This window comes from Eleutherodactylus coqui, chromosome 11 (genome assembly GCF_035609145.1).
Source record: "Eleutherodactylus coqui strain aEleCoq1 chromosome 11, aEleCoq1.hap1, whole genome shotgun sequence".
NCBI classification, from domain to species: Eukaryota; Metazoa; Chordata; class Amphibia; order Anura; family Eleutherodactylidae; genus Eleutherodactylus; species Eleutherodactylus coqui.
In genome coordinates this window covers 106,416,666-106,444,168 of record NC_089847.1, presented here as the reverse complement: position 1 = coordinate 106,444,168, position 27,503 = coordinate 106,416,666, and positions in this window count along the sequence as shown.

Below are 27,503 nucleotides of genomic sequence, written 5' to 3'. Positions count from 1 at the left end.
CCTGACGACTGACAAGATGTGACTAACTAAATGGGGGGACAGAGTGCCGACAGAGAAGGCAGATGGAAATGACCAACAGAACATACAGAGCAAAGCAAAGCTGGAGATGGAAGCAGACAGGCAAACTAGAGGCTGAACTGAGGCTAGCTGCAGACAGGACCTACTAGACGCTGACCGAACCAATAACATAAGAGAGGGGGGAAGAGAAGGGGGGAAGAGAAGGGGGGAAGAGAGGGGGAAGAGAGGGGGGAAGAGAGGGGGAAGAGAGGGGGGAAGAGAGGGGGGAAAGAGAGGGGGGAAAGAGAGGGGGGAAAGAGAGGGGGGAAAGAGAGGGGGGAAAGAGAGGGGGGAAAGAGAGGGGGGAAGAGAGGGGGGAAAGAGAGGGGGGAAAGAGAGGGGGGAAGAGAGGGGGGAAGAGAGGGGGGAAGAGAGGGGGGAAGAGAGGGGGGAGAGAAGGCGGGAGAGAAGGCGGGAGAGAAGGCGGGAGAGGGAGAGAGAGAGAGAGAGGGAGAGAGATCTCTGCTTTCTGCGCTATTTCATCCTGTTTTTTAAAGTGAAAATCAGCGGCGGAGGTTCCCAACGGTCATGTCAACTAACCTTTAGGAAATGTGATGACACTTGTGAATGATAAGAGACCAATGCAACGTCCCACCACAGATCTCCGCCCGCCGAGCAGCCGCACAGCCTGTTTGTTTGAATGAAAGGCTTTTAAAAAAGTTATTAAGTTGTTCAAGCCAAACGCTACAATAATGTTTACTTCTTTTGTATCAACTTTCACTTTGCATGTGATTAAAAGTCTTTTACAATGCCAAAACACAGAATATCACATACTGTATATTACGGATTTGAGCAAGACCAATAATTTGTTTGTAAATATATAAAAGGCTTCCAGTATCTGTGGTTGCTTTAACTATTGTAAAACGTTGACTGGAGGTGAGATGATTGTCAACAAGGCCAGTAGCACATGGTAGAGGATGTTACCCTCATTAGAGGCCACTAGTCCATGGTAGAAGATGGTGGCCCACATTAGAGGGCAGTGGCTTTTAGCAGATGGTTGGGACTAGAGATGAGTGAGCACCAAAATGCTCAGGTGCTCGTTACTCGAGTCGAACCTTTCGTAATGCTCGAGAGCTCGTTTCGAATAACGAACCCCATTGAACTCAATGGGGGACTGGAGCATTTTTTCAAGCTGACCGATGCTCCGCATAGGGGAGGTTGTGTGAAACATCTGAAAAAAAATCAGAAAGTCATTGAAACACCACAGAAATGGATAGGGAATGGCAGGGGCAGCATGCATGGGTGCATCTGAGGCTCTCAGGTCCCACTATTAAGCCAAATTGGGGGCAAGAGCCTGGCGGTCACCCCTCTAACAATTTACTTGGGACAGACCAAAGGTAGCAAGGCACATGCGCTGGCACATCTTAGGTAAGCACCACACTAGCTGCAACCAAGGACAATAACTGCCTGCGGGTGACACCGCTGCCTCTTCTCCTGGGTTACATGCTGCCCAACTCCCCCGCACGACCCTGCGTCCACAGCGCACACCAAACTGTCCATGCGCAGCGTTCAGCTGCCTTCATGCCACATGCTGTCTTGATAGCCACACCAGCCTCATGTCTATTTATAAGTGCGTCTTGGGTGAGGAGGAACCGGAGGCACACACTGCAGAGGGTTGGCAGGGCCAGGCAGCGACCCTCTTTGAAAGTGGTGGGTGATAGCCCACAATGCTGATGAGAATTGATGATAAATTGACATATGATTATAATTCCAATCCCATGCCACCTCCGTGGCAAAATTGTCAGGAGCCGCAAACATGGGCATAAATGGGGACTTTAAAAAAAAAAAAAAAAGGCGTTCAACTACAAAACTTTATTAAACATAAAAAAATTTTTGCAAAAATGGATCAAATTTATCAAAAAGGTATACAGTGCATACAATATTAGGGCTTATTCAGACGACTGTATATTGGCCGGGTATTCACGCCTGGCCGATATACGGCGTCCCTCTCTGCAGGAGGAGAAGGCTGGAAGAGCCGGGAGCAGTGCTCTGAGCTCACCCCAGAGAGGGACGCCGTATATTGGCCGGGCGTGAATACCCGGCCGATATACGGTCTGAATAAGCCCTTAAAAACAAAAATGGTATGCTTTACATGCATGTGTTTTTACACAACACTGCAGCAAGGTCTGAAAGGCCCAGGGCAGCTACAGGAGGCCTGAAGCTATTAACCCAAGGAGTGCTGGAAGACACCAAACACAAGCTCAGGGAACAGACAGAATGGGACGACACCCATGTTTGCCAGACACAGAAGACCGTGTCTGAACAGTGCAGCTAACAAGTACAGAGTTACAGATTCAGGCATCAAGATGTCAACCCACAGTGTAAGAATATCTATGTAAATCTCATTCATCTCCGAGATGCTCACCCCTGTCGGTGGCCACGGGGCTCCCACTTGTCAGCACAAATGCATACTTCCTGAGCGGCTTGTCATCTACAAACAAGACTGGGTAAAGGTTGGATCCTGGAGCCGTGCGGACATCAATCATGACTGCAAATTCTGTCAAGGCAAAAGAAGGCATTACTGGTACCATGTACAACACATACTGAGGGGGTAATGCCAACCTGGCACCAGTGCAGGGCAGTCACCATTTTCTGAACTGAACAATTACTTATGAGAATGCAGTCAGATTTTCTTTTGATGATCACAAGATTCATTGCGAGTTGCCGTAATCTTACCATGACTGGAAAAAACACAGCTACACTCTACTGGCTCTGCTACATCCTTAGGTCTCTAGGAGTTTATAAACTTTTGGGCATAACACTCACCAAAGGATTGCACATGTGAAGGGATCTCTGCCTAAGGGCTTATTTAGACAACCGTATATATAATGTGCAACAGATGAAAAACACATCAGAGCACATTTACAAAAGAGCACATTTCCCACAGTGAAAAAGTACGCAGATGCCTGTAATTTCCTGGGACTGAGTCCCTTAGGGCTATTTCAGACGACCGTATATCGGCTCGGTTTTCACTCCGAGCCGATATACTGTGTCCTTGTCTGCAGGGGGGCGAGGATGGAAGAGCCAGGAGCAGGAACTGAGCTCCCGCCCCCTCTCCGCCCCTTGCCACTATTTGCAATAGGAGGGGGCGAGACAGGGGCGCAGCTAAGTCCCGATGCTTAGCTCTGCCCCCACCCCTCCCACTGCAAATAGTGGTGAGGGGCAGGGAAGCGGCGGGAGCTCAATTCCTGCTCCTGGCTCTTCCATCCTCCCCACCCTGCAGACAAGGACACCGTATATCGGCTCGGCATGAAAACCGAGCCGCTATACGGTCGTCTGAAATAGTCCTAAGGGACTCGGTCCCAGGAAATTACAGGCACCTGCGTACTTTTTTACTGTGGGAAATGTGCTCTTTTGTAAATGTGCTCTGATGTGTCTTTCATCTGCTGCACTATGTTTTTTGTATAGTTGAGTCACTCGGTCTTGTTTCTACTTGGGAGGTTTGACTTTTCGGCCACAAATCATCCATGAAGATCACTTCTGACCAGACTTCTCTGAACAGTAGATGGGTGTGCCTGGGTCCCACTGGTCTCTACTAGTTCTGAGCTGGTGGCACTATTGGACATTTTCTGATTTGGAAGGGAAGTAAGCATGATGTGTCTTTCAGCTACTGCACCAACCTCCCTTAGCCGACCACTGCATCTACGGTCCTCAATGTTGGCCCTTTTTTTTTTTGCCTTTTCAAAAAAAAACCTGAACAGCACTTGTTAAAACTTCATTTTATTTTGAAATCTTTATTTTGAAAACTGGGAAAATAAGGATTCGGAATCTGGCACCCAATGTCCTCCGCATGTTCCAGCTGCGATCTGACAGGGAAGATGAATTTGTATGGCATCTGGACAGCTCTCTTCCTCCAGAACTTCAGGCTGGGGTTGGGGTTCTTCCTCTTCCTCATGACTCTTCCAGACTGCACACTCTTCTTCCAAGTCTGCAAGAAAATGAAACCCAAATGATTTGAATGACCTCATTAAGATTCTCAAGTGCATAACTGCCGCAATATCCAGAGGCCCTGGCGACCCGGTGACATTTAAAGGCCCTGGTGATATAGTTCCCATTCCTTTGTGGTATATTGATAGCTAGAGCTCCCAGTCTTCTGTAGCACATCGGTAACTGGAGCTCCCTGGTGGTTCAGCCATGCGCACCGCACCAGCTCCTACCATAGTTTATTACATACCAATAAGTGGATAATTTCACATACCTGCTTGTTTCTCCATCTGCACCAAAGTATCTTCTGTGGGGGCTCGTCCAGTAGCTTCTCTGCCAGATGACAACCACGAGCCTTCAGTAATCTGCCAAAAACTTAGTCAGGTTATATCACAATACCAAATAAGACGATGCAACCAGAAAATCAGCATTAACATCCTACGTTCTCGATCCATCAGCCCCATACCTTACATGTGGTTTGGAGATGAATTCATTTCCACAATTATTAGTCCACCATAGTAGATACAATACATAGGCGGATACAGCAGTTCCTTTCCTATTCCTATGTATTGTGGACTTGACAGCTGATGACCCCGGTGAAGAGAGCTAAAAGGTGGATCCTAGATTTGTCAATGAAATGATTAGCCATGCATTGGCTGTTGGTTGTCCCTCTGTGTCACAGGGAATATATGAACCAGGTGACCACTACAAATCTGCTGGGGGAAAAAAGGTGTCTACCTGAAAAGGAAATCCCCCTTAAAATTTGAAAAAAATTGCGCCCCCTAGTCAGAATTAGCCGACTCCCGGCTTGTCCCAGTTTTTCCTGGCAAGAGACCATCTCTTAGGTATTCCAATCCCCTTGCTGACATGATTCATTAGTGACCCGGTTATACATTTCATTTAAAGGCTTTTTCTGGGTCAGGCAAGTGTTTTATTTTTTGCGCGGGCAAAAATAGCGCTTCTAAAAGAACCAATGGGTTCCTATGGAAGCGCTCACATGAAAGAATGTAGTTGCGTAAAACGGTTCGCACACCTAACAAAGATAGGACATGCTGCAGGTCACATGCAGCTCTGCGGTGCGCACCAAAGATAGGACCTGTCCTATTTTTGGTGTGCTCTGTGCAGGAGTTTCCATTGACCCCTATGGGAGCAGGAGCTTATGCAGGACATTTAAAACCCGCTGTCCAGAAGCACATTTTAAATGACTGCTGTAAACTCCTATTAGTCCTCGCGGGGATGAGGGGACTCCCTGAGGGTTCCCCTAATCCCTGCGGGGACTAACAGGAATTTACAACAGGACATTTACAATGTGCTTCTCGGCAGCATGTTTTAAAATGTCCTGCTGTAACCAGCGGGGTATTCCTCCAGCTCTGCTGGTGGGCAATTCTCCAGCAGTTCAGAGCAGTAGGGGATGCTCACCCCCAGGGATTTCCATATAGCAGAAATAGAGAGTGGGTGGAGTTATGGGGCTTTCCCGAGGGCTTTCCAGAAAGCGTGGGTGGAGGGGGTGGGGCTAGAGGATCCAAGCTCTAGCCCCACCCTCTATATATTTGCTATGGGAAATCTGAGAGAAGCCCTATAGCTCTGCCCCCACTCTAGCCCGCACTGCGGGCATGTTTTTTTTTCCTTTTTGCCACACACAGCCAATCGCACTGCGGGCATGTTTTTTTTCTTTTTGCCACACACAGCCAATCGCACCACAGACATCCTTTTTTTCCCACACACAGCCAATCGCATTGCGGGCATGTTTTTTTTTTCCTTTTTGCCACACACAGCCAATCGCACTGCAAGCATCTTTTTTTTTTCTTTTTGCCACACACAGCCAATCGTGCTGCGGGTATGTTTCTTTTATTTTTGCCACACACAGCCAATCGCACCACAGACATCCTTTTTTTCCCCACATACAGCCAATCGCACTGCGGGCATCTTTTTTTTTTTCCTTTTTGCCACACACAGCCAATCGCACTGCGGGCATGTTTTTTTTTTCTTTTTGCCACACACAGCCAATCGCACTGCGGACATGATATTTTTTTTCTTTTTGCCACACACAGCCAATCGCACTGCGGGCATGTTTTTTTTCCTTTTTGCCACACACAGCCAATCGCACCATAGACACCGTTTTTTGCCAGACACAGCCAATCGCACTGCAGGCATCTTTTTTTTTTGCTTTTTGCCACACACAGCCAATCGCATCACAGACACCCTTTCTTTTCCACACATTGTCAATCGCACTGCAGGCATCTTTTTTTTTTCCTGTTTGCCACACACAGCCAATTGCACTGCGGGCATCTTTTTTTTTTCCTTTTTGCCACACACAGCCAATCGCAGTGCGGGCATCTTTTTTTTTTCCTTTTTGCCACACACAGCCAATCGCACTGCGGGCATCTTTTTTTTTTTCTTTTTGCCACACACAGCCAATCGCACTGCGGGCATGTTTCTTTTCTTTTTGCCACTCACAGCCAATCGCACCACAGACATCCTTTTTTTTCCCACACACAGCCAATCGCACTGCGGGCATCTTTTTTTTTTCCTTTTTGCCACACACAGCCAATCGCACTGCGGGCATCTTTTTTTTTTCCTTTTTGCCACACACAGCCAATCGCACTGCGGGCATCTTTTTTTTTTCCTTTTTGCCACACACAGCCAATCGCACTGCGGGCATGTTTTTTTTTCCTTTTTGCCACACACAGCCAATCGCACCATAGACACCCTTTCTTCTCCACACACTGTCAATCGCACTGCGGGCATCTTTTTTTTTTCTTTTTGCCACACACAGCCAATCGCACTGCGGGCATGTTTTTTTTCTTTTTGCCACACACAGCCAATCGCACCACAGACATCCTTTTTTTTCCACACACAGCCAATCGCACTGCGGGCATCTTTATTTTTTCTTTTTGCCACACACAGCCAATCGCACTGCGGGCATCTTTTAATTTTTTTTTTTGCCACACACAGCCAATCGCACTGCGGGCATCTTTTTTTTTTTTTTCTTTTTGCCACACACAGCCAATCGCACCACAGACATCCTTTTTTTCCCCACACACAGCCAATCGCACTGCGGGCATCTTTTTTTTTTCTTTTTTCCACACACAGCCAATCACACTGCGGGCATCTTTTTTTTTTTTTTCTTTTTGACACACACAGCCAATCGCACTGTGGGCATCTTTTTTTTTTTTTGCTTTTTGCCACACACAGCTGATCGCACTGCGGGCATCTTTTTTTTTTTTTTTTCTTTTTGACACACACAGCCAATCGCACCACAGACATCCTTTTTTTTCCACACACAGCCAATCGCACTGCGGGCATGTTTTTTTTTTTTGCTTTTTGCCACACACAGCCAATCGCACTGCGGGCATCTTTTTTTTTCTTTTTCTTTTTGACACACACAGCCAATCGCACCACAGACATCCTTTTTTTTCCACACACAGCCAATCGCACTGCGGGCATCTTTTCTTTTTCTTTTTGCCACACACAGCCAATCGCACTGCGGGCATCTTTTTTTTTTCCTTTTTGCCACACACAGCCAATCGCACTGTGGGCATCTTTTTTTTTTTTTTCTTTTTGCCACACACAGCCAATCGCACTGCGGGCATCTTTTTTTTTTTTTGCTTTTTGCCACACACAGCCAATCGCATCACAGACACCCTTTCTTTTCCACACACAGCCAATCGCACTGCGGGCATCTTTTTTTTTTCTTTTTGCCACACACAGCCAATCGCACTGCGGGCATCTTTTTTTTTTTTTGCTTTTTGCCACACACAGCTGATCGCACTGCGGGCATCTTTTTTTTTTTTTTCTTTTTGCCACACACAGCCAATCGTACCACAGACATCCTTTTTTTTCCCACACACAGCCAATCGCACTGCGGGCATCGTTTTTTTTTCTTTTTTCCACACACAGCCAATCACACTGCGGGCATCTTTTTTTTTTTTTCTTTTTGCCACACACAGCCAATCGCACTGTGGGCATCTTTTTTTTTTTTTGCTTTTTGCCACACACAGCCAATCGCACTGCGGGCATCTTTTTTTTTTTTTGCTTTTTGCCACACACAGCCAATCGCATCACAGACACCCTTTCTTTTCCACACACAGCCAATCGCACTGCGGGCATCTTTTTTTTTTCTTTTTGCCACACACAGCCAATCGCACCACAGACATCCTTTTTTTTTCCACACACAGCGAATCGCACTGCTGGCGTCTTTTTTTTTTTTCTTTTTGCCACACACAGCCAATCGCACTGCGGGCATCTTTTTTTTTTTTCTTTTTGCCACACACAGCCAATCGCACCACAGACATCCTTTTTTTTCCACACACAGCGAATCGCACTGCGGGCGTCTTTTTTTTTTTTCTTTTTGCCACACACAGCCAATCGCACTGCGGGCATCTTTTTTTTTTTTCTTTTTGACACACAGCCAATCGCACTGCGGGCATCTTTTTTTTTTTTTCTTTTTGCCACACACAGCCAATCGCACCATAGACACCCTTTCTTCTCCACACACTGTCAATCGCACTGCGGGCATCTTTTTTTTTTCTTTTTGCCACACACAGCCAATCGCACTGCGGGCATGTTTTTTTTCTTTTTGCCACACACAGCCAATCGCATCACAGACATCCTTTTTTTTCCACACACAGCCAATCGCACTGCGGGCATCTTTATTTTTTCTTTTTTCCACACACAGCCAATCGCACTGCGGGCATCTTTTTTTTTTCCTTTTTGCCACACACAGCCAATCGCACTGCGGGCATCTTTTTTTTTTTTCTTTTTGCCACACACAGCCAATCGCACCACAGACATCCTTTTTTTTCCACACACAACCAATCGCACTGCGGGCATCTTTTTTTTTTCCTTTTTGCCACACACAGCCAATCGCACTGCGGGCATGTTTTTTTTTCCTTTTTGCCACACACAGCCAATCGCACCATAGACACCCTTTCTTCTCCACACACTGTCAATCGCACTGCGGGCATCTTTTTTTTTTCTTTTTGCCACACACAGCCAATCGCACTGCGGGCATGTTTTTTTTCTTTTTGCCACACACAGCCAATCGCACCACAGACATCCTTTTTTTTCCACACACAGCCAATCGCACTGCGGGCATCTTTATTTTTTCTTTTTGCCACACACAGCCAATCGCACTGCGGGCATCTTTTATTTATTTTTTTTGCCACACACAGCCAATCGCACTGCGGGCATCTTTTTTTTTTTTTTCTTTTTGCCACACACAGCCAATCGCACCACAGACATCCTTTTTTTTCCCACACACAGCCAATCGCACTGCGGGCATCTTTTTTTTTTCTTTTTTCCACACACAGCCAATCACACTGCGGGCATCTTTTTTTTTTTTTTCTTTTTGACACACACAGCCAATCGCACTGTGGGCATCTTTTTTTTTTTTTGCTTTTTGCCACACAGCTGATCGCACTGCGGGCATCTTTTTTTTTTTTTTTTCTTTTTGACACACACAGCCAATCGCACCACAGACATCCTTTTTTTTCCACACACAGCCAATCGCACTGCGGGCATGTTTTTTTTTTTTGCTTTTTGCCACACACAGCCAATCGCACTGCGGGCATCTTTTTTTTTCTTTTTCTTTTTGACACACACAGCCAATCGCACCACAGACATCCTTTTTTTTCCACACACAGCCAATCGCACTGCGGGCATCTTTTCTTTTTCTTTTTGCCACACACAGCCAATCGCACTGCGGGCATCTTTTTTTTTTCCTTTTTGCCACACACAGCCAATCGCACTGTGGGCATCTTTTTTTTTTTTTTCTTTTTGCCACACACAGCCAATCGCACTGCGGGCATCTTTTTTTTTCTTTTTCTTTTTGACACACACAGCCAATCGCACCACAGACATCCTTTTTTTTCCACACACAGCCAATCGCACTGCGGGCATCTTTTCTTTTTCTTTTTGCCACACACAGCCAATCGCACTGCGGGCATCTTTTTTTTTTCCTTTTTGCCACACACAGCCAATCGCACTGTGGGCATCTTTTTTTTTTTTTTCTTTTTGCCACACACAGCCAATCGCACTGCGGGCATCTTTTTTTTTTTTTGCTTTTTGCCACACACAGCCAATCGCATCACAGACACCCTTTCTTTTCCACACACAGCCAATCGCACTGCGGGCATCTTTTTTTTTTCTTTTTGCCACACACAGCCAATCGCACTGCGGGCATCTTTTTTTTTTTTTGCTTTTTGCCACACACAGCTGATCGCACTGCGGGCATCTTTTTTTTTTTTTTCTTTTTGCCACACACAGCCAATCGTACCACAGACATCCTTTTTTTTCCCACACACAGCCAATCGCACTGCGGGCATCGTTTTTTTTTTCTTTTTTCCACACACAGCCAATCACACTGCGGGCATCTTTTTTTTTTTTTCTTTTTGCCACACACAGCCAATCGCACTGCGGGCATCTTTTTTTTTTTTTGCTTTTTGCCACACACAGCCAATCGCACTGCGGGCATCTTTTTTTTTTTTTGCTTTTTGCCACACACAGCCAATCGCATCACAGACACCCTTTCTTTTCCACACACAGCCAATCGCACTGCGGGCATCTTTTTTTTTTCTTTTTGCCACACACAGCCAATCGCACCACAGACATCCTTTTTTTTTCCACACACAGCGAATCGCACTGCTGGCGTCTTTTTTTTTTTTCTTTTTGCCACACACAGCCAATCGCACTGCGGGCATCTTTTTTTTTTTTCTTTTTGCCACACACAGCCAATCGCACCACAGACATCCTTTTTTTTCCACACACAGCGAATCGCACTGCGGGCGTCTTTTTTTTTTTTCTTTTTGCCACACACAGCCAATCGCACTGCGGGCATCTTTTTTTTTTTTCTTTTTGACACACAGCCAATCGCACTGCGGGCATCTTTTTTTTTTTTTCTTTTTGCCACACACAGCCAATCGCACCATAGACACCCTTTCTTCTCCACACACTGTCAATCGCACTGCGGGCATCTTTTTTTTTTCTTTTTGCCACACACAGCCAATCGCACTGCGGGCATGTTTTTTTTCTTTTTGCCACACACAGCCAATCGCACCACAGACATCCTTTTTTTTCCACACACAGCCAATCGCACTGCGGGCATCTTTATTTTTTCTTTTTTCCACACACAGCCAATCGCACTGCGGGCATCTTTTTTTTTTCCTTTTTGCCACACACAGCCAATCGCACTGCGGGCATCTTTTTTTTTTTTCTTTTTGCCACACACAGCCAATCGCACCACAGACATCCTTTTTTTTCCACACACAACCAATCGCACTGCGGGCATCTTTTTTTTTTCTTTTTGCCACACACAGCCAATCGCACTGCGGACATGTTTTTTTTTTTTCTTTTTGCCACACACAGCCTATCGCACTACGGGCATCTTTTTTTTTTTTTTGCTTTTTGCCACACACAGCCAATCGCACTGCGGGCATCTTTTTTTTTTTTTTCTTTTTGCCACACACAGCCAATCGCACCACAGACATCCTTTTTTTTCCCACACACAGCCAATCGCACTGCGGGCATCTTTTTTTTTTCTTTTTTCCACACACAGCCAATCACACTGCGGGCATCTTTTTTTTTTTTTTCTTTTTGCCACACACAGCCAATCGCACCACAGACATCCTTTTTTTTTCACACACAGCCAATCGCACTGCGGGCATGTTTTCTTTTTCTTTTTGCCACACACAGCCAATCGCACTGCGGGCATCTTTTTTTTTTCCTTTTTGCCACACACAGCCAATCGCACTGTGGGCATCTTTTTTTTTTTTTTCTTTTTGCCACACACAGCCAATCGCACTGCGGGCATCTATTTTTTTTTTTGCTTTTTGCCACACACAGCCAATCGCATCACAGACACCCTTTCTTTTCCACACACAGCCAATCGCACTGCGGGCATCTTTTTTTTTTTCTTTTTGCCACACACAGCCAATCGCACTGCGGGCATCTTTTTTTTTTTTTTCTTTTTGCCACACACAGCCAATCGCACCACAGACATCCTTTTTTTTCCCACACACAGCCAATCGCACTGCGGGCATCTTTTTTTTTTCTTTTATCCACACACAGCCAATCACACTGCGGGCCTCTTTTTTTTTTTTTGCTTTTTGCCACACACAGCCAATCGCACTGCGGGCATCTTTTTTTTTTTTTGCTTTTTGCCACACACAGCCAATCGCATCACAGACACCCTTTCTTTTCCACACACAGCCAATCGCACTGCGGGCATCTTTTTTTTTTCTTTTTGCCACACACAGCCAATCGCACCACAGACATCCTTTTTTTTCCACACACAGCGAATCGCACTGCTGGCGTCTTTTTTTTTTTTCTTTTTGCCACACACAGCCAATCGCACTGCGGGCATGTTTTTTTTTTTTCTTTTTGACACACAGCCAATCGCACTGCGGGCATCTTTTTTTTTTTTTCTTTTTGCCACACACAGCCAATCGCACCACAGACATCCTTTTTTTTCCACACACAGCCAATCGCACTGCGGGCATCTTTTCTTTTTCTTTTTGCCACACACAACCAATAGCACTGCGGGCATCTTTTTTTTTTCCTTTTTGCCACACACAGCCAATCGCACTGCGGGCATCTTTTTTTTTTTTCTTTTTGCCACACACAGCCAATCGCACCACAGACATCCTTTTTTTCCCACACACAGCCAATCGCACTGCGGGCATCTTTTTTTTTTCTTTTTGCCCCACACAGCCAATCGCACTGCGGACATGTTTTTTTTTTTTTCTTTTTGCCACACACAGCCTATCGCACTACGGGCATCTTTTTTTTTTTTTTCTTTTTGCCACACACAGACAATCGCACTGCGGGCATCTTTTTTTTTTTTTTCTTTTTGCCACACACAGCCATTCGCACCACAGACATCCTTTTTTTTCCCACACACAGCCAATCGCACTGCGGGCATCTTTTTTTTTTCTTTTTTCCACACACAGCCAATCACACTGCGGGCATCTTTTTTTTTTTTTCTTTTTGCCACACACAGCCAATCGCACTGTGGGCATCTTTTTTTTTTTTTGCTTTTTGCCACACACAGCCAATCGCACTGCGGGCATCTTTTTTTTTTTTTGCTTTTTGCCACACACAGCCAATCGCATCACAGACACCCTTTCTTTTCCACACACAGCCAATCGCACTGCGGGCATCTTTTTTTTTTCTTTTTGCCACACACAGCCAATCGCACTGCGGGCATCTTTTTTTTTTCTTTTTGCCACACACAGCCAATCGCACTGCGGGCATCTTTTTTTTTTTTCTTTTTGCCACACACAGCCAATCGCACCACAGACATCCTTTTTTTTCCACACACAGCGAATCGCACTGCGGGCGTCTTTTTTTTTTTTCTTTTTGCCACACACAGCCAATCGCACTGCGGGCATCTTTTTTTTTTTTCTTTTTGACACACAGCCAATCGCACTGCGGGCATCTTTATTTTTTTTTCTTTTTGCCACACACAGCCAATCGCACCACAGACATCCTTTTTTTTCCACACACAGCCAATTGCACTGCAGACATGTTTTTTTTTTTTCTTTTTGCCACACACAGCCAATCGCACTGCGGGCATCTTTATTTTATTTTTTTCTTTTTGACACACACAGCCAATCGCACCACAGACATCCTTTTTTTTCCACACACAGCCAATCGCACTGCGGGTATGTTTTTTTTTTTTGCTTTTTGCCACACACAGCGAATCGCACTGCGGGCATCTTTTTTATTTTTTTTTCTTTTTGACACACACAGCCAATCGCACCACAGACATCCTTTTTTTTCCACACACAGCCAATCGCACTGCGGGCATCTTTTCTTTTTCTTTTTGCCACACACAGCCAATCGCACTGCGGGCATCTTTTTTTTTTCCTTTTTGCCACACACAGCCAATCGCACTGTGGGCATCTTTTTTTTTTTTTTCTTTTTGCCACACACAGCCAATCGCACTGCGGGCATCTTTTTTTTGCTTTTTGCCACACACAGCCAATCGCATCACAGACACCCTTTCTTTTCCACACACAGCCAATCGCACTGCGGGCATCTTTTTATTTTCTTTTTGCCACACACAGCCAATCGCACTGCGGGCATCTTTTTTTTTTTTCTTTTTGCCACACACAGCCAATCGCACCACAGACATCCTTTTTTTTCCACACACAGCCAATCGCACTGCGGGCGTCTTTATTTTTTTTTCTTTTTGCCACATACAGCCAATCGCACCACAGACATCCTTTTTTTTTCCACACACAGCCAATCGCACTGCGGTCATCTTTTTTTTTCTTTTTGCCACACACAGCCAATCGCACCACAGACATCCTTTTTTTTCCACACACAGCTAATCGCACTGCGGGCATGTTTTTTATTTTTTTCCTTTTTGCCACACACAGCCAATCGCACTGCGGGCATGTTTTTTTTTTTTGTCTTTTTGCCACACACAGCCAATCGCACTGCGGGCATCTTTTTTTTTTTTTGCTTTTTGCCACACACAGCCAATCGCATCACAGACACCCTTTCTTTTACACACTTTGCCAATCGCACCGCGGCATGTTTTTTTTTTTTTTTTGCCCCACACAGCCAATCGCACCACAGACATCCTTTTTTTCCACACACAGCCAATCGCAGTGCGGGCATCTTTTTTTTTTCTTTTTGCCACACACAGCCAATCGCACTGCGGGCATGTTTTTTTTCTTTTTGCCACACACAGCCAATCGCACTGCGGGTATCTTTATTTTTTTTTGCTTTTTGCCACACACAGCCAATCGCACTGCGGGCATCTTTTTTTTTTTTTCTTTTTGCCACACACAGCCAATCGCACTGCGGGCATCTTTTCTTTTTCTTTTTGCCACACACAGCCAATCGCACTGCGGGCATCTTTTTTTTTTCCTTTTTGCCACACACAGCCAATCGCACTGTGGGCATCTTTTTTTTTTTTTTCTTTTTGCCACACACAGCCAATCGCACTGCGGGCATCTTTTTTTTTTTTTGCTTTTTGCCACACACAGCCAATCGCATCACAGACACCCTTTCTTTTCCACACACAGCCAATCGCACTGCGGGCATCTTTTTTTTTTCTTTTTGCCACACACAGCCAATCGCACTGCGGGCATCTTTTTTTTTTTTCTTTTTGCCACACACAGCCAATCGCACCACAGACATCCTTTTTTTTCCACACACAGCCAATCGCACTGCGAGCGTCTTTTTTTTTTTTTCTTTTTGCCACATACAGCCAATCGCACCACAGACATCCTTTTTTTTTTCCACACACAGCCAATCGCACTGCGGGCATCTTTTTTTTTCTTTTTGCCACACACAGCCAATCGCACCACAGACATCCTTTTTTTTCCACACACAGCTAATCGCACTGCGGGCATGTTTTTTATTTTTTTCCTTTTTGCCACACACAGCCAATCGCACTGCGGGCATGTTTTTTTTTTTGTGTTTTTGCCACACACAGCCAATCGCACTGCGGGCATCTTTTTTTTTTTTTGCTTTTTGCCACACACAGCCAATCGCATCACAGACACCCTTTCTTTTACACACTTTGCCAATCGCACCGCGGCATGTTTTTTGTTTTTTTTTGCCCCACACAGCCAATCGCACCACAGACATCCTTTTTTTCCACACACAGCCAATCGCACTGCGGGTATCTTTTTTTTTTCTTTTTGCCACACACAGCCAATCGCACTGCGGGCATGTTTTTTTTCTTTTTGCCACACACAGCCAATCGCACAACAGACATCCTTTTTTTTCCACACACAGCTAATCGCACTGCGGGCATGTAATTTTTTTTTTTCCTTTTTGCCACACACAGCCAATCGCACTGCGGGCATGTTTTTTTTTTTTCTTTTTGCTACACACAGCCAATCGCACTGCGGGCATCTTTTTTTTTTTTTCTTTTTGCCACACACAGCCAATCGCACCACAGACATCCTTTTTTTTCCACACACAACGAATCGCACTGCGGGCATATTTTTTTTTTCTTTTTGCCACACACAGCCAATCGCACTGCGGACATGTTTTTTTTTTTTTTCTTTTTGCCACACACAGCCAATCGCACTGCGGGCATCTTTTTATTGTTTTTTTATTTTTACCACACACAGCCAATCGCACTGCGGGCATCATTATTTTTTTTTTCTTTTTGCCACACACAGCCAATCACACTGCGGGCATGTTTTTTTTCTTTTTGCCACACACAGCCAATCGCACAACAGACATCCTTTTTATTCCACACACAGCTAATCGCACTGCGGGCATGTATATTTTTTTTTCTTTTTGCCACACACAGCAAATCGCACTGTGGGCATCTTTTTTTTTTTTTTTGCTTTTTGCCACACACAGCCAATCGCACCACAGACATTCTTTTTTTTCCACACACAGCCAATCGCACTGCGGGCGTCTTTTTTTTTTTCTTTTTGCCACACACAGCCAATCGCACCACAGACATCCTTTTTTTCCCCACACACAGCCAATCGCACTGCGGGCATCTTTTTTTTCCTTTTTGCCACACACAGCCAATCGCACCATAGACACCCTTTCTTCTCCACACACTGTCAATCGCATTGCGGGCATCTTTTTTTTTTCTTTTTGCCACACACAGCCAATCGCACTGCGGGCATGTTTTTTTTCTTTTTGCCACACACAGCCAATCGCACCACAGACATCCTTTTTTTTCGACACACAGCCAATCACACTGCGGGCATCTTTTTTTTTTTTTCTTTTTGCCACACACAGCCAATCGCACTGTGGGCATCTTTTTTTTTTTTTGCTTTTTGCCACACACAGCCAATCGCACTGCGGGCATCTATTTATTTTTTTTTGCTTTTTGCCACACACAGCCAATCGCATCACAGACACCCTTTCTTTTCCACACACAGCCAATCGCACTGCGGGCATCATTTTTTTTCTTTTTGCCACACACAGCCAATCGCACTGCGGGCATCTTTTTTTTTTTTTTCTTTTTGCCCCACACAGCCAATCGCACCACAGACATCCTTTTTTTTCCACACACAGCCAATCGCACTGCGGGCATCTTTTTTTTTTCTTTTTGCCACACACAGCCAATCACACTGCGGGCATGTTTTTTTTCTTTTTGCCACACACAGCCAATCGCACAACAGACATCCTTTTTATTCCACACACAGCTAATCGCACTGCGGGCATGTTTTTTTTTTTTTTCCTTTTTGCCACACACAGCCAATCGCACTGCGGGCATGTTTTTTTTTTTTTCTTTTTGCCACACACAGCAAATCGCACTGTGGGCATCTTTTTTTTTTTTTTGCTTCTTGCCACACACAGCCAATCGCACCACAGACATTCTTTTTTTTCCACACACAGCCAATCGCACTGCGGGCGTCTTTTTTTTTTTTCTTTTTGCCACACACAGCCAATCTCACCACAGACATCCTTTTTTTTCCACACACAACCAATCGCACTGCGGGCATCTTTTTTTTTTCTTTTTGCCACACACAGCCAATCGCACTGCGGGCATGTTTTTTTTTTTTTTTCTTTTTGCCACACACAGCCAATCGCACTGCGGGCATCTTTTTTTTTTTTTCTTTTTGCCACACACAGCCAATCGCACCACAGACATCCTTTTTTTTCCACACACAACCAATCGCACTGCGGGCATCTTTTTTTTTTTTTCTTTTTGCCACACACAGCCAATCGCACTGTGGGCATGTTTTTTTTATTTTTGCCACACACAGCCAATCGCACAACAGACATCCTTTTTTTTACACACACAGCTAATCGCACTGCGGGCGTCTTTTAAGATAAAAAAATACGATATATACAGTTAGTTATATCGTCTTTTAAATGTACATTTTCTTTTGCCCTATAGCTGCCATGCAGGGACTAACGTTATGCCAAGACTCATTTTATTTGATAGTCTCTATTGCCATTATCGCTACTATTGGTTTTATTACTATGAGGGCTCTTTCACACGGCCGTTGGTGTTTTGACGTGTGCCCACCGGCGCCATAAAAACGTGTGAACGGGCACAGAAATCTAACGTTTGTGCGCCCGTTCAGACGGCCTGAGCCCAGTGCATATACGCCGAAGCCGCAATGCCGTTGGGCAGGGGAAGAAGACAGTTTAGCTCTGCTAAGCTGTTCTCCCCCTTCCCTTCCCCTCACCGACTGTCTGCAAAGGGAGGAGGCGGGACGGGGCAGGAGCTAGTGTGCCAAGCTCCCGCCCCCTCTCTGTCCCTTGTTGGCCGGCAGCAATAGGAGGGGTGGTGCTTAGCTCCGTCCCCGCCCCGCTCCTTCCCATTGCAAACAACTGGCGAGGGGCAAAGAGGAGGAGAGAAGGGGGAGAGAGTTCAGCAGTCACGCTGCTAAACTCCCTCCCACCTCCCCTCTCCGGCAGCTGTCATTGGCTCCCATAGGAGTCTATGGCAGTGGCTATATTCCGGCCGGGAAAGATAGTTCCAGGACTATCTTTCCTGCGTGGCGTATAAGCGCCTGGTATATCACACTACCAACTACTGTCCACGTCACCTTTTACTCCACTGTGACTCTACACCATATATGAATGTGTTGTATCGTGTAACCCCAGCAAGTACTGAGGAAGACGTTCCCAAACCCCCAGACGCGGATACAAGCTGGTTTTAAATGAAAAAAAACTGAGTTTTTTTGACAAAACACCCGAGATCAAGCAGTCCCACTTCCATTTTTATCCCATTTCCTCTTCCCCGGGGGCGCTCCATCCATTTTTCTTCCCCTCCTCCACACTATTGTCACTATAGGGGGATGTCTCCCCTTTAAGGGCTCATGTCCACGGGTATATATATATAAAACACTCTGGGTCTCCCGCAGTGTTGTACACATATATAGCCAATACACTCCTCCGGCAGAGACCTTTTATGGGCTGTGTATGGCACTGCGTATGCCTGGGAATCTGTCGTCACGCACATGCGCAGTCTGATTTTCTCTTTTTAATTCCCCGCTCTGAACAGCGCAGGAATGCGTATGGAAACGCTGCCTGTATGCAATGTATTGTGTATGGACAGCGTATTGATACACAGCCCAAACAAGGGCTGCATATGACACACAGAGAGATAGTGCATGCTGCAATTTATTTCCCTTGCGTATCGATAGGCAGTGCCCACACACAGGTGGGTATGGCGCAATGGAAGCCCATATACTTTCATTGCCTCCATTCTATGCATATCACTCATGCGTGCAATGCATGCGGAATTCGTGGTGGGAAAACGCCCGTGGACATGAGCCCTAACTGGGGCTGATATGGATGCCTCAGCTATAGTGGGAAAGTGTGAAATAGAAAAGAGGCAATATAAATGACCCCCCAGGAGGTGTTTGATGTAAAAATAAATAAATACAGAATTAAATATATATTAAATAAAACGACTCAACACCGACGCCAGCCAAAATCAGCGCTATTTGCGCCCTGTAATCTAAAACTATACAAATTATATATCTATACAGCGAAACCGAAATGAGGAACCCATTCCCTACTTTATTTTAGTGTAAATGTTCTAATTTTACAAATAAACAACTATTATTAAAAAAAACAACATTTTTAGCTTATTACTAGATATTTAAAAAAATAAATAAATAAATAAAAAATAAATAAAAAATGGCCCTATATGTCATAGAAAGAAAAATGCAGCAAAAATCATTTTGGTAGCTAAAGAAAACAAACAAAAAATAGGGGAGTAAAATCACCATACGGGTAAAATCCAGAAAAAGTGGTCCTTAAGGGGTTTTAAAAAAATGATTTTTCACAGCAGTTTAGCAGCAAAGCGCATCAAAAAGACACACAAAAAAGTATAAAGGAAGGACTTGTCTATTAGATGTTCTCTAGCGAGCGGCTGAGAATACAATCCCCTCATATAAAAGGGTTCCCCATGATATCTAACAATCACCGGCTCAGTATATAAACATGGAAACCCAGAGAGATGTGACACTTATCTGTGAGCGGCCAGAAGCTCCTCCAGACAGGGATGATGAAGGCTGCTAACAGCAAGCAACAGCGGTTACATCCATGTAACGTCCACCTGCAGCGTCCAGAAGCTCCTCTCAGACAGGGATGATGAAGGCTGCTAACAGTGAACAGCAGCGGGTATATCCACGTAACGTCCACCTAGAGCGTCCAGAAGCTCCCCTCGGACAGAGATGATGTAGGCTGCTAACAGCAAGCAGCAGCGGTTATATCCACGTGACGTCTATCTAGAGCGTCCAAAAACTCCTCTCGGACAGAGATGATGTAGGCTGATAACAGCGAACAGCAGCGGTTATATCCACGTAACGTCCACCTGGAGCGCCCAGAAGCTCCTCCTGGACAGAGATGATGTAGGCTGCTAACAGCGAGCAGCAGCGGTTACATCCACGTAACGTCCACCTGGAGCGCCCAGAAGCTCCTCTCGGACAGAGATGATGTAGGCTGCTAACAGCGAGCAGCAGCGGTTATATCCACGTAACGTCCACCTGCAGCGTCCAGAAGCTCCTCCGGACAGGGATGATGTACGCAGCCAACGGTTGAGGAGAAGTTATGGGGTGTAGCAGAGGCAGCAGAGCTCCGGTGACTGTTGTAGTGCCGCTGCTGCAGGAACTGCCTGTGTGGACGGGTTCTATCTGCTTCTAGAACTGCAGACCGCTGTGACCTCACAGGAATTCTATAGAAACCCCTGTGACCTCACTCACCGCACATACACACACCCTCACAGGTGGGCAGGACCGGCCGCAGGGATCTTCTATACACGTTTTAGGCTCATTTCTCACATATTGCGTAAATCCGTAAATTCAGCAGAATAATCCACAACAAATTCTGAGGCTTTTGGCGCAGATTTCACTCATATTAAAATGAATAAAATCCGCCTTGAAATATCCACAACCTGCAGAGCATGCTGGGAAGGTGAAAATCCGCAGCGAGACTCCAATCCACGGCAGATTGTTTCCCGCTGTGAGTGAAATCCCCATTCACCGGTATTTGGCTCTAATTGGAATTTCGCTGCTAAATCAGCAACCAAACCGGACCATGACCCTTTCACCAATATTTGGCTATACGTTCTGATGAAGCGCCCCATATTTAGACCAGCGTTACGCAGCTTATGCCGCCATACTGCAATGTGTGAGCCGCGTTTGTTGCTACTTGGGGAGGGCTCTGTAATACGATTTCTGTCAAAAACCTAAAAATACGACAATGTGGGATTTTCACCATCACAAGATCAGATCCGCATGACACTGCAGGTACAGATTCAGTGTAATGCGTTCCTGTAGGCGAATACTACAAGGAATATCGCAGGGCAATATAGCATAAACATGTGATAATCACTCACATTAACACCCTGCAGAGACCTGGACTTAATAAAAACGGCTAGTGCAATAGAATCGCGAGGGTTAAACATCATATATCTTGTAAGATAAGAGGAGAAGCCGTCACATTACTGTTCCCCTGACCCCAGATACCGGCGCTACTAGGGTCCTCCACCGCTCCCCTGCTCCCTGATGCCAGCACTACCAGGGTCCTCCACCGCTCTCTTGCCCCCAGATACCGTCACTACCAGGGTCGTCCATCGCTCTCCTGCCCCCAGATACCGGCACTACCAGGGTCCTCCACCGCTCTCCTGACCCCAGATACCGGCACTACCAGGGTCCTCCACCGCTCTCCTGACCCCAGATACTGGCGCTACCAAGGTCCTCCACCACTCTCCTGCCCCTTGATGCCAGCACTACCAGGGTCCTCCACCGCTCTCCTGCCCCCTGATGCCAGCACTACCAGGGTCCTCCACCGCTCTCCTGCCCCCAGATACTGGCGCTACCAAGGTCCTCCACCGCTCTCCTGCCCCCTGATGCCAGTACTACCAGGGTCCTCCACCGCTCTCCTGCCCCCAGATACCGGCACTACCAGGGTCCTCCACCGCTCTCCTGCCCCCTGATGCCGGCGCTACCAAGACCCTTCACCACTCTCCTGCCCCCTGATGCTGGCAATACCACCCTTCTCTCGCCTTCATTTATCAAAGCTGTCTGAAAAAAAAATTTGGCCTTGTTGCCCATAGCAACCAATCACAGCACAGCTCTGATTTCTGAAACGGCTCTAGTTACATGACAGCTGCGCTCTGATTGGTTGCTATGGGCAACAAGGCCAGTTTATCTTCTAGATAGATTAGATTAATGAGCCCGTCTGTTCTTCCTGTCCCAGCGCTGACATGTCCGCACTACATACAATGCGGTGACCTGCAGTAACGCCAAACCTGCAGGATGCTGCGATTACAAAAATAGCCACTGACCCAAGAAACGCACGACTAAAGAAGAAACCCCCCACAAAGGATCCCTGTAGTGTTTATGGAGCTCCACACTTCACTGTTGATCTGCTAAAATCCGTCCGCAGGGTTTATGGAAAAAAATAATCCAGAAAAACGTCCCTAAAAATACGTCACTATAAATGCGCGGGAGTAAAAGCGTCCGTAAAGTGTATTCACGTGTCGCAGTCAGGGTGCGGCTGAGAACCACATCAAAGACCGCGTGTACTTTTACTGTAAAAACCATGTGACCAAAAAACACATCTCACATCTGCGGCAAAACTGGCGGGGTTCTCAGATTTGGTGTGACTATACCCTTACACACCACGCTCCGCACCGCGTGCTTTACACTGTATTTACAGGGGGCAGTGCGAAATAGGTGAGAGAAAATCATATATATATCACAGTTGTAAACCTGCGTTTTTCAGGTTTCTGCGAAACGTTCCCATGTTCAAAATGCGCTATTCGCATCACTGTAGGTGCGTTTTTAAACGTGAAAAATAATAAAAAAGAAAGAATGAGCAGTTCTTGCAGTGGAATTGCCTCAAAACAGGACATGCTGCGTTATTTTGCACTTGCACTTGTGTGCGCCGTGAGGTCACAACCGCTGCATGAGCAACGAGTAACGGGAATATTCCCACAAAGAGACAGTTCATCTGTGCATGCGCCAGCTGAAGACCTCGCGGCGCACATGTGAGACTCGGCAGCGCTACATGGATGACGCCTACTGTGTTATCCACGGCTAAGGAGTTGGGAGGGGTGGACTTTGGAGCCTAATAAGCTGCTAGTAGATGGTTCAGCCCGCCCAGCTGATCGCTCTGCCTATTTTGGCCATAAAGGCGTGAAGATTTTTGGGGTATTTTCATCTCCAATTTTCAAAAGACATAACTTTTTTATTTTTCTGTTGACTTGGTGTTATTTTGGGAGACAAAATGAACAAAATTAGCATTTTGCCTCTGCATCTTTTAGGGTTTATATTTACGTTTTTTGCAAGAATAGTGCGTTCAATTGACTGTAGAGATCGTTACGGATACCAGAAATGTGGGTTTATATATATACACTGTGTATATATATATATATATATATATATATATATACACTGTGTATATATATATATATATATATATATATATATATATATATATATATATATATAGAAAGGGGAAAGTGCGTAAGGCCTCAGTCACACGGGCGTAAATACGCGCGTATATACGCGCATATACACTCGCGTATATACGCGCGTGAAAAAAACGCGTGACCATGTCCATTGCCACCAATATGTTCTATCTTTTGTAGGTGTGTTTTTACGCGCGTAAAAACGCCCGTGGGTTTTTAAGCGCGTATATACGCGCGTATTTATGCCCGTGTGACTAAGGCCTGAAAGAGTTTTTTTGGTAATTTAATTTTACTTCTTTTTTTACCATTTTTTTTTTCTTTCATTTTTTATGTCATTGTGGGGGACTTGAACCGTAAAAGCTCTGTTTGCTATGACGTTGCACTGCAGTACTTTTGTAGTGCAGTGCATTATTGCTTACCATAGGCCAGTCTCTATGTACAGGTCATGTGCCGCACAGTGTAATGGGAGACACGATACTGGCCAAAGTCACAACTAAGTTAGGCTAACTTCACACAGGTATGCGTGATACGAGGCCGTGAATCCCGCCACCATATCGCGCCCCCACCATGTGAATTCAATCCTCTGCCGCGGCTGTTCTCTCCCCCATTGCTGCCACCGGCCCCATTAAAAACAATGGACGCTGCAATGCGAGATCACGCAGCCAGATAGAACATGCCGCGGTTTGTTTCCCGCATTGCTCATGTGTATGACTCCATTCAGAAGGTGGTGGTTCAGATTTGTGCGTCTCAAAATGCACAAAACTCGCGTGATTGTATCACCCGTGTGAAGCCGGCCTTATGGTGCCCATAGTTCAGGTCGGAGGAGTCCGGGGATGTGAGTGTGACTTTTCAGTCAGCGAAGGCGCATACGCTTAGAGAACAGGATTTGCGCACACTGACTGGCGAATCATACACACCGCGTACCGACTTCCAGGGGCTACGGTGCAGGAACCGTGAGCTGGGGAGGTAAGCAGAACACACCCCGGACTCCTCCGGACCCGTCCTATGTGCTCCAAAACTTCATAGTGCTTATAGGGGACGACTGGTTGCTTTTAAAGGGGTTGTCCAACTACCAGACAGAATCTTTTTAAGGCCTTAGTCAGACGGGCGTTTTTAGCCGCGATTTGCGCATGCGCATGCGTCCGGCGATTTTTTAAAACCATTGCTTTGCAATGGTATCGGACACATGAGCGCTTTTTATGCGCTCGTCCGTTAAAATATAGAACAAAAAAAAAAATCGCAGATCGCACCTATCTGCGATCTGCGCTTCCTGTTCTCTTCTGTATATGCGCTCAACGGGGCCGGCGGCAGCAGCGCCGACCCCATTGAGAACATATAGAAGACAAATCATTCTTCTCTGCCACAGCTGTAACAGCTGTGGCAGAGAAGAACGATGTTTGCCCATTGAATTCAATGGAGCCGGCAATACAGCCGCTCCATTGAAAGCAATGGGCTGCCAGCGTGCGCGGGGTGAATTGTCGGGAAGGGGTTAAATATATAAACCCTTCCCTACAATTTATCCTAAAATGTGTAAAAAAAAAATAAAAAAATTGTATACTCACTAGAGATGAGCGAACACCAAAATGTTCGGGTGTTCGTTATTCGGAACGAACTTCCCGCAATGTTCGAGGGTTCGTTTCGAACAACGAACCCCATTGAAGTCAATGGGCGACCAGAACATTTTTGTATTTCGCCGATGCTCGCTAAGGTTTTCACGTGTGAAAATCTGGGCAATTCAGGAAAGTGATGGGAACGACACAGCAACGGATAGGGCAGGCGAGGGGCTACATGTTGGGCTGCATCTCAAGTTCACAGGTCCCACTATTAAGCCACAATAGCGGCAAGAGTGGGCCCCCCCCCTCCCAAAAACTTTTACTTCTGAAAAGCCCTCATTAGCAATGCATACCTTAGCTAAGCACCACACTACCTCCAACAAAGCACAATCACTGCCTGCATGACACTCCACTGCCACTTCTCCTGGGTTACATGCTGCCCAACCCCCCCACCACCACCACAGCGCACACCAAAGTGTCCCTGCGCAGCCTTCAGCTGCCCTCATGCCACACCACCCTCATGTCTATTTATAAGTGCGTCTGCCATGAGGAGGAACCGCAGGCACACACTGCAGAGGGTTGGCACGGCTAGGCAGCGACCCTCTTTAAAAGGGGCGGGGCGATAGCCCACAATGCTGTACAGAAGCAATGAGAAATAGAATCCTGTGCCACCGCCATCAGGAGCTGCACACGTGGGCATAGCAATGGGGAACCTATGTGCCACACACTATTCATTCTGTCAAGGTGTCTGCATGCCCCAGTTAGACCGGGCTTTTTAATTCATAGACACAGGCAGGTACAACTCCCTATTGTGAAGTCCCTGTCGACCGACAGCATGGGTGGCTCCCTGGAACCCACCGGCGGTACACAAAAATATCCCATTGCATTGCCCAACACAGCTGAGGTAGTAATGTCGTGCGTAATAGAGGTGGGCTTCGGCCCACACTGCATGCCCCAGTCAGACTGGGGTTCTTTAGAAGTGGACACATGTAGGTTACACTCCCTGTGGACCCACTGCCTGGGTGGGTGCCAGGAAGCCACCGGCGGTACATAGAAATATCCCATTGCATTGCCCAACACAGCTGAGGTAGTAATGTCGTGCGTAATACAGGTGGGCTTCGGCCCACACTGCATGCCCCAGTCTGACTGGGGTTCTTTACAAGTGGACACATGTAGGTTACACTCCGTGTGCACCTACAGCATGGGTGGCTCCCTGGAACCCACCGGCGGTACATAGAAATATCCCATTGCATTGCCCAACACAGCTGAGGTAGTAATGTCGTGCTTAATGCAGGTGGGCTAAAAATTTATTTGATTACACTGTAGGCGAGGGCCCACAAAAATTGCTGTATCAACAGTACTAATGTACATCCCAAAAATTGGCCATGGCCAGCCAAGAGGGCAGGTGAAACCCATTAATTGCTTTGGTTAATGTGGCTTAAGTGGTAACTAGGCCTGGAGGCAGCCCAGTGTAACGAAAAATTGGTTCAAGTTACAGTTCCAACGCTTTTAAGAGCATTGAAACTTTTAAAAATTGTTTAGAAAAATTATTTGAGTGAGCCTTGTGGCCCTAAAAAAAATTGCCCGTTCAGCGTGATTACGTGAGGTTTCAGGAGGAGTAGCAGGAGGAGGAGGAGGAGGAATATTAGACACAGATTGATGAAGCAGAAATGTCCCCGTTTTGGATGGTGAGAGAGAACGTAGCTTCCATCCGCGGGTGCAGCCTACGTATTGCTTACGTATCGCTGCTGTCCGCTGGTGGAGAACAGAAGTCTGGGGAAATCCAGCCTTTGTTCATCTTGATGAGTGTAAGCCTGTCGGCACTGTCGGTTGACAAGCGGCTACGCTTATCTGTGATGATTCCCCCAGCCGCACTAAACACCCTCTCCGACAAGACGCTAGCCGCAGGACAAGCAAGCACCTCCAGGGCATACAGCGCTAGTTCAGGCCACGTGTCCAGCTTCGACACCCAGTAGTTGTAGGGGGCAGAGGCGTCACCGAGGATGGTCGTGCGATCGGCTACGTACTCCCTCACCATCCTTTTACAGTGCTCCCGCCGACTCAGCCTTGACTGGGGAGCGGTGACACAGTCTTGGTGGGGAGCCATAAAGCTGGCCAGGCCCTTAAAGACTGTTGCACTGCCTGGGATGTACATGCTGCTCGATCTCCGCACCTCCCCTGCTACCTTGCCCTCGGTACTGCGCCTTCTGCCACTAGCGCTGTCGGATGGGAATTTTACCATCAGCTTGTCCGCAAGGGTCCTGTGGTATAGCAACACTCTCGAACCCCTTTCCTCTTCGGGAATGAGAGTGGGCAGGTTCTCCTTATAGCGTGGGTCGAGCAGTGTGTACACCCAGTAATCCGTCGTGGCCAGAATGCGTGCAACGCGAGGGTCACGAGAAAGGCATCCTAACATGAAGTCAGCCATGTGTGCCAGGGTACCAGTACGCAACACATGGCTGTCTTCACTAGGAAGATCACTTTCAGGATCCTCCTCCTCCTCCTCAGGCCATACACGCTGAAAGGATGACAGGCAATCAGCCGGTGTACCGTCAGCAGCGGGCCAAGCTGTCTCTTCCCCCTCCTCCTCATCCTCC